The sequence below is a fragment of the Eriocheir sinensis genome, chromosome 54 (genome assembly GCF_024679095.1).
Source record: "Eriocheir sinensis breed Jianghai 21 chromosome 54, ASM2467909v1, whole genome shotgun sequence".
Taxonomy (NCBI): Eukaryota; Metazoa; Arthropoda; class Malacostraca; order Decapoda; family Varunidae; genus Eriocheir; species Eriocheir sinensis.
In genome coordinates this window covers 642342-648583 of record NC_066562.1, presented here as the reverse complement: position 1 = coordinate 648583, position 6242 = coordinate 642342, and the positions used below count along the sequence as shown (strand labels likewise).

Genomic DNA, 6242 nt, shown 5'->3' with positions numbered 1-6242 from the left:
CATGCAAATAAAAAAAGATGACATTAAAATTGCATTAAAATGTAATTTAAAATATGATTTATAATTATTGTTGCTTTAAAATCAAGTTAGAAAACAAATTACTCCTGCCGGGTATTCGTATTGAGATAATGGTGGTAAGAAAGCTTGTTAGTGACGTCTGCTAGTGTGAGGGAGGAGGAACGAAAGGTCGAGGTGACCACATCGCGAACATCATGACTTATGAGTGAGGTAAAACGAGGTTACTTGGTTTCTGTTTACAAAGTTCCAAGTGGAAAAACAACTTTATTGTGAATTCAGTGTTTACTTTTCTGGAGTATTGTGTTTACTGAGTGAATTAGTGACTAATCTGTTGCTATTTGTGTCTTGCTTGAAGATATTCATCATTGGATTCAAAGCTATGGTATTAATGTGCAATAGTCGTCATAACAAAATACGTAGTAATTAATTATATATGTCAACCTATTTATTTTCATGAGATCATGGTATGACCACTGAAAAACATAGCTTTTTTATCTTGGCTCCATTACAAATTCAGTATATAATTACTCATATATTAAATAAAGTAGTGGAATCCAGTTTTCAGCATCTTTTATTATTATGCCAAAATTCTAAGCACTCAGCTTGCAAACACGCTTAGGTTTATGTTGTCAGCTTGGGTCGGACTTAGGTGAACACTTTACCAAGTGACCTAAGATTACTCAGTGCTACCATATAGGTATACTACATCTTTGATTGTGAGTGCATCAGAGAGCACTGGAGAGCAGCATAAGTCTAATTAGGTACTAATGAATATCCTGCCTGCATCACAGACTACATAAAATGCAAATATGATCGGTGCCTAAAGGTGTTATAAGCTAATGATGGTATATATATATATATATATATATATATATATATATATATATATATATATATATATATATATATATATATATATATATATAAATATAAAACTTTCTGCCCTAATGTCCCTCCCACTTTTGAAGTCCAAATGACGCCCCTGATTGTAACAATGTAACTTGTAACACCCACGACTGGGTGCCGGTGCAAATTTCCTCATTTAACACCGAGAAATTAATCTAGGCTCTAGGGAACTCGGAAAAATCCAAGATAGAGAGTGCTGGCTGTGGGAATTGAACCAGTGACCTTCGACATACAAAGCCATGTCTGTCAGTCGAGCCAATAAAGGTAAAGGTAAAGTTGGGGCATACGCTGTAGCAGCGCGTGGCCTCGGTGCTCATCTCCGTAACACTGGCCCTTGAGCCTGTGGTGGGAGGGAGCCCATTACCCCGGGACACAGGGCCAGTGTGACATCCGGGTTATCACTGTTTCCCCAGGTTTCCCCAGGTAGTCATTTATCGACCACCCCGAGAGGGAGGATGATCAGCTGGGTGAGCTGCACGCCGACTGCCCGGGCCGGGATTCGAACCGGGGCCCGCGTAGAAGCCAGGCATGCTGACCACTAGACCACGGAGGCGTATTGGAGCCCAATCTCAAGTGAACCCACTCACAATGGCACACAATTTTTTTTCTGGTAAATTTTGTGCTTTGAATGAATTTGCTAACCATTTCTGTCGAAAAACAGCAGAGATTATTTTTCAACCTTCTCAGTAATAGAAAAAAGTGACAAAATCATAGCCTTGAGGCAGTAATATTCAGCCCCAGCATCAAAAAATTATACTGCTGCCCTATGAAAGGCATCTCTTAACTCCGATGAAGTAGGTGGTGACTGTGGTGGAGCAGCTTCAGTGTCATCCCTTGCAGTAGCAGGAGTCATTGGGCCAGCAGATGATGAAGCAGTGGCTGGTGTCATAGGGCCAGCAGATGTTGAAGCACTGGCTGTTGCCGGAGCAGCTGATGGTATCTTTTCCACAAGTAATGAACAATGTGCTGGGATGGTCTCTAGCAATACAGCAGCGGGGCTGAAAAAAAGCGTCATATATTAGTCATGATTAATGTATGTAACTTAACCCCTTAACTGCGGATTTCCTACAAGAAAACATCACCAAACTACAGAAATGGAACAAAAAGTGGCTGTTACAATTCAGTGAAGAAAATGTAGTCCTACACTTGGGAGGGGATATCCAGCATACCAATACCACATGGGAAACACTCCACTATCCACCGCAGAGGCAGAGAAAGACATGGGACTATTATGTGACCAGGCTACCAGTGAAAGCCAAATCCATGCCAATCGTAGCGGATGGGTTAAATAGGTACGTAGTTGAAGAAAAAGGGTCTTAAAGGTGAAATATTACTTATTAACAGAAATATTCCACTATTTGTTATTGTTGTAAAATAATTGACTGATAAAGTGTGTATCTACAAAGAATATGAATTTAAGAGTGATTAATAAATTGTCTTAATGAGAATATAAAAGTTTTTTGTCAAAAACATACAGGCCAGTCAATATTTCACAACTGCTTCACTGCTGCTGCTGTTGCTGCTGTCCTATCCCTAGCACATCATCAGCTATGTCAATGCTGAATGGCTCTGGTACCCCTTCAAATACATGAGACGAGCAGCCTATGATGTCATACACCAGTTTATCTACCACAGTTAATGTCATAGTTATATAGGCAGGCGCCTGCGTATCTGTGGTGCCACACGTGTGGGGCACTCAGGTGCTGGGGGAAATGTCATTGTTATGAAGGGGCAGGGGTAAACCAGTGTATGCTGTGAGGCCTTGGTGTGGAAGTTCCCTGTCTGAACTGTGCAGCTAATCCCCCATACAGTGAGGGCAGTGAGGGCCTTTTTTACTCCTTCAGGGGCTGTGAAGCTGAGAGAGTGGTGTACATGAGTGTGAATGTGTGAGTGAGTGTGTGCCTGTCTTGGCTACCACCCTTCATTGGGGGAAGACAACCAAGGTATTTAGATAGATTGATAGTCATTGACTGATGAACAATAAAAAAAATTCTATATAAAATATGCAGTTCACTGCTATGAACTTATTAACTTTAAGCTGAAATAAAGGCATTGTGGCCAGTATAGCTGCATTCTGTGAGCACATAAAAAACTAACTAATATAAGTTTTACATTTAAAGACATAACAACTAAAAAAAATTACCAGTCTGCCGCTGCTCATTCTTGCACTTGGCAACGCGAGGCTTTGATTTTTGTTGTACGTTGTACCAACGCCTCTCACAGTCATCCTGCGTAAGGGGTCCACTCCCAGGGAAGGCACTGTCAGGGTATAAATGTAAAGCAAGTTTCTTAATCGTTTCACTATGGCATGCTATTTATTTCCCATACCTTCTCCAATAACATTTAATACATGATGTGATGGAAAGCTAAATCAGTACCGGTATTTTATTTACATGCATCATAAGACATTAACTTTTAAGTTGTTATGAACATGGCCATAAATACTACTTTTCATTACCTACTTTTCTAAAATGCTTTTTTCTAAATAGGATGATATTACAACCATACAGCTATACAAAAAAATTCAAAGCATTAATCTTAATTCCATTCTTTTGAGTATTTCTAACCTAACATTATATCACCAAAAACTGTTTGACCAATGCTATCAAAATAATATTTTAATCTTACTTTACCATTCTCATCAAATCCACCTATTCCGATATAGTCTTAACATAAAATACTTGTAAAAGTGTTGAGAGTCTGGCATGCCCATCCCACCCACCCCCCCAAAAAAAGCTAAATAAGGAATAAATAAAATAACAGGTAAATATGACTTGACTCTCTTATACTAGTCCCCTTTCCACCCTAACAAACTTGGGGACCTACCATGTTAGGTTAGGACGTGTTAGGTAGGACAGGTTTAGCAGGAGTTGGTTTAGTTATGTTAGATTGTTGAGGGAGTGGGGGTTGAAGCAGAAATGGTTATGATGATGCTATTCACGTGGAGCAGTAGGAAAAAGTATGTTCTGTTTGGAAACTCTGTGGTTGTGTTCGTATACAAAAATACCCATTTGACCAGGATAGGTTAGTTTGTAAGTTACTTGAATCATGAATATGTGAATATGTAACAAAAAAAATAAAAGCGTTAACCTTAATTTCATTATCTTGAGTACATTCCAATCTAACATTATATCACCATAATCTGTTTGACCAATGTTATAAATATACTATTTTAATCTTACTTTACCATTCTCACGAAACCCATATTCCCATATAGTCTTGACATAAAGTACTTGTAAAAGTGTCCATAGTCTGGCATGCCTAGCACCCCCTCCCCTTCCCCCCAATAAAAAAAATAATAAAAAAATGAAAATAAATAAAGAATAAAAAAAAGGGCAAATATGCCTTAACTATCTATACCAACCCCCTCTTCCCCCCCAACAAACTTGGCATGTTAAGTTAGGATGTGTTCGGTAGGACGGGGCAGGTTTGGCATGGTTAGGTTTAGTTATGTTAGGTTGTTGAGGGAGAGGGGATTGTGACAGAAATGGTCATAATGAAACTATTCAGATACAGAATGAAAAGGTATGTTCTGTTTGGAAGGTCAGTGGTTGTGTTATTATGCAAAAAATACCCAATTGATTAGGTTAGGTTAGTTTGTAAGCTAATTGAACCATGAATATGTGATTACTAACCTTGTTACAGCTTCTGCCACTTCAGTCCACGCTCTCTTCTTATCCTCAGGGGTGATACTCTTCCCATAACACCCTCTGATTATACGTATTTTTTCATGAATTTGATGTAAGAAGACCGTTTCATCTGGCGACCAATTAAACTTACTCCTTTTCTGCGCTGGTTCCCCGGCCCGTAGATCATTGGGGCAGATGACGTGGTTATGGTGCGGTAATTTCAGCAGAGCAAGTCGTGACGCAGGCGGGGAGATAAGGGTAATGACGAGTGACGGAGTAAAAACAGCCTTTGAGGCTGCTGCTATCTGCCACAAAACGCAATATTTTCTTGTGTTTGCCATTTATTATGTTTTGTTGTACATTTATACATGTTTTCTTTATTTTTCTTTTGAAATATTTACTTAATTCATGTCGGATGTTTACGTTTTGCACGGAGGCGTCCTTAGCAACGAGCCCGCCATAAAGAAGAAGAAGAAGAAGATAATAGTAGCCAGGATTTGCTAATACTTACACTCAAAGTTGACGAGGATAGCTTTTACTCTTAATAATTTGAAACTATTAACTTTGATAGTAACTTTAAGAGTAAAAGTTAATAGCTCGTGAGGATACGGGCCCTGGTGGCCACTCCGTAAAATATCGCGTATAAGTGAAAAAACGTGTAAATTAAATATTTATTTGGATTTTGGACCCCGCGTTATTTAAAAAACGCGTAAACCAAACTCGCGTCAATCGAGAGTTAGTATTATAATTATTATAATTAATATCATCAGTAATGTTATTATTATTATTATTATTATTATTATTATTATTATTATTATTATTATTATTATTATTATTGCTTATTATTATTATTCTTATTATTGATTATTAGTGTTAGTATTATTAGTAGTAGCAGAAACATTATCATTATCACTATTATTATTGATTATATATACTTTTTCTTATTACTATTAATATTATTATTTTAATTATCATTATTATCTTTATTGTAATTGTAACTATTATGAATTGGTATTATTGATATTGTCAGTATCATTAACATATATTTTAGGCAGATATTTACTGTAATAAGCTATTACTTTAGTCCGGCAAATCTTAAGTGGCGGCTCTGACGTAGACAGCCCGCTAGACACTGGTGCTATGTCCCCAACTGACCTCGTGTACCGTGCCTTTCACACCCTTCTCTCTCTCTCTCCTCGTGTCTCTCTCTTTCTCTCTCACTCTAGTATAAAAACAAATATGTTTTTTTATGATTGATTCTCTATCTGTGAGTGAATAGAAAGAAATTTGTACAACACTTGGCAGTGTTGCCACCGCGGCGTTGTCAGCTCAAGTCAACCCAATACACTGCAGTTGCCAGTTGCTCTTCCTGCTTTAATTATCGCATTTCTGCCATTTTTTGGTGTGTAATTGCCATCTGCCATACAATATCAGCCATATGGCATAATTATGATAAAATATGGAGACTGTACCTGTATATGTAATGCCAGGACCGTCAAGCAAATTCTGAAGAGTCATCCAGGTAAATGGTTAGGTTCAGCTGGGGGTGGCCAGGGAGTGGGGAAGGAGTGGTCGCTAAGAACACTAAAATATTACACTTTGACCTTATTTCCACACCACCCAAGGGGTAAAGAGTCTTGGTGCATTTTTTAAAGAGGTTTATTATTAATATTATAATTATTATGCATT

At 37.9% G+C, this 6242-nt stretch overlaps 1 long non-coding RNA gene across 1 annotated transcript in view; it reads right to left on the bottom strand.

Annotated features, from left to right (window-relative positions):
- Positions 1-4802, bottom strand: part of LOC126983433 (uncharacterized) — a 13901-nt gene extending 9099 nt beyond the window's left edge. The window contains exon 1 of the long non-coding RNA XR_007735888.1: positions 4560-4802. This is a non-coding gene — a long non-coding RNA (uncharacterized LOC126983433). The remainder of the gene's footprint in view (positions 1-4559) is intronic.
- Between the last annotated feature and the right edge of the window lie 1440 nt (positions 4803-6242).